The sequence below is a fragment of the Trichosurus vulpecula genome, chromosome 1 (assembly GCF_011100635.1).
Source record: "Trichosurus vulpecula isolate mTriVul1 chromosome 1, mTriVul1.pri, whole genome shotgun sequence".
Classification (NCBI taxonomy): Eukaryota; Metazoa; Chordata; class Mammalia; order Diprotodontia; family Phalangeridae; genus Trichosurus; species Trichosurus vulpecula.
This window is the reverse complement of record NC_050573.1, coordinates 317,154,551-317,157,042: the sequence shown is the minus strand read 5'-3', so window position 1 is coordinate 317,157,042 and position 2,492 is coordinate 317,154,551. Positions and strand designations below refer to the sequence as shown.

At 42.3% G+C, this 2,492-nt stretch overlaps 1 pseudogene; it reads right to left on the bottom strand.

Moving 5' to 3' along the window:
- Positions 1 to 382: 382 nt before the first annotated feature.
- Positions 383 to 802, bottom strand: LOC118837638 (annotated as a pseudogene).
- Positions 803 to 2,492: the final 1,690 nt, after the last annotated feature.

Genomic DNA, 2,492 nt, shown 5'->3' with positions numbered 1-2,492 from the left:
TTCCTGAATTCTATGTAATAAACGCCCATCTCTTAGTTTATAGTAGGAAATTGTGTTAAATTATAAATATCATCAACAATGTTTAACTCTAAATGGATTAATGCATTGGCAAATTTCTTATTCCGAACTGGGCTCCTATAACATGGCAAAGTAGATGATTCTGTTTTAAAAATAAATTAATGAGAGCATATCTTGGTGAAGTGGAAGAGGCTAATCAGGAACTTGTCAATGCTCCCATTTGAACTGGAGACTTGCTTATTTTTACTCTGTGAGGGAAAAAAAGACATTTTTGAGTCATAAACATATTTCATTAAATTACGCAGCAGTCTTCTTTTTTTTAATTTTCCCAGAAATGTTTTATTGGAGATGTCTGGGCACCAAATCAAGTCTGACATTTCAGGACAATAGGAATGATAATCACCAGCAAAAGGATAACAGCAACCAGAGCCATGATGGCCTTCCTTTTGCATCCACACCACCATATTTCTCTCTTTGAAGCTGCTTAGATCTGTTGCTAAAAGCTGCTGCATTATTTGATAAGCTCTCTCATTTTTCTTGTAGCGCATCCAGTCTCTCTCCTTTTTCAATCATTTTTATAATATTCTTTTGCATGACATCAATTACTTCATCCCCTGATTCTGTACAGGTCTAATTTTGTCATTTCAAGGTTCAAATTTTAGTTCAAATGGCCCCTTAAGAAAAAATCCTCTTCTTCAATTGAATCTTCTTCGAAAAGACTTCTTTCACTTTTTGTGGAACCAGTGACATCACCATCACTTAGTTGGTGCTTGAATTTAGGAGGTTATTATTCAAAAAGTTGTTTTCCTTTTCCCAATTTTAAAAGGCAGATATTTACCACCTGGATGTCTGCTGGGAGGCTTTTGGTCACCCCTCAAGTCAGGCCACCCTGGGCCTGACTGAGCTGAGCTGGACTAGGTGAAGGGAAGGGGAATAAGGTGGAAGAGGAGACAAAGGAGAGGAGGGGAAGGGAGAAACAACAGTGGGCAAAGACCCAGAATCAGCCTGCTTGACTCCTGCCCCCTTCCAACTTTAAATCCATTGTCCAATGAACAACAAACCCAGTGCAATTTACACTATCATGTTGCTTCATTATACATATGTAATACCATATCATTAAGGCAGAATTCATGACTTCAAAGATAACCATGAATATGCCTGAATGGTCCAGAATTGCAGGATATAGGGAATTCTCTAAGTAGAAGGCAGAGGAGTTAAAGCATTTATTAAAACTCAAAAGTAGCAGACCCATGGACCAGTGTCCTGTATTGGCAACCAAAAATGGGCTCCTTAGCACTTAGTCAACAAGTGCCCTTGACTAGTTTGGCTTTTTCCCCTGAACTGAATGCTGTTTGTATCTTGGACTGGAGTAAGCTTGTCAGCCCCTTCACCTTGCTTCCCTTGCTTAAGCTGATGGAAAGAACCTGTGCTTTCCCGGTCAACCCCTTCACCTTGCTTAAGCAGATTGAAAGAACCTGTGCTTTCCCCGGCGTACCTTACACCCCTGCAGAAGCTGGATGGTTAAAAGCAGCTCCCGTTGGAGCCAGAGGCTGCCACAGCTACAGCTATAGCCACAGCTACAGCCACAGCTGAAGCAGGAGCTGCCAGTAGCAGAGCTGACCTACGGGAGGAAGCTGAACAAAGACTTCAGGCCAGTGGGTAATCTTATTACCATAGAGGGGGAAGCATGATTTTGCTTTATGCAATCATGCTTCTCTGTAGCCTCCTGGTTACTCTTTCAAGGCGTACTTATTGGGCCTGGAAGCTTTTGATCAATATATCAAAATGGGGTTGCTGGTTCATGGGTTGGTTACTGTGGAGCCTAAATATATGTTTTGATTCTTCTGCCTTCTACTTTGAGAGTTTCTTACATCCGGCGGTTCCGAACCTTTCAGACATGTTTATGATCCTCTTTGAGATTATAAACTCTGCCCTCCTAATACATTTGGCGACCAGGATGGGATCGCTAGGTATAAGATCTCTATTTAGAAGTAGAACAATTCCAGAGGAAGAGATGAATATCCCAGGATGGGAGGATCCATTTTATTCCTCCCTAGCAAAAGAATTGGCTAAAAAAGCTGGACCCTGTGAAAACTGGGAACCAAGGCTACGGAGAGGAGATCCTAGGGATTTGGAAAAGTGTTTACAAGAAGTTGGGATTCAGTCAGGGGCATCACTATCTAGGCAAAGCTGGATAGTGTTATCAGCCTACCGGCTAGTATACGAAAGATTGAGATTAAGTGAAAGACATGGGGGCACTCCTACCCCACAGCAAGAAGAGGAATCTCAGATAGCAGGAGACCAAACTGACTCAAATGAGAACTTTTCTATTAATGTGGCTAAGAGCAACAGGAGACCAAAAAAGCCCAGAGTGCATTTCAACCCAGCCCAGAAAGAGCCTGACTGCCTGCTTCGTCCTAGCCATGGTGGCAGAGGAAGTGAGTGGGGGGAAAATGAGACAATGTTAGGGGCTG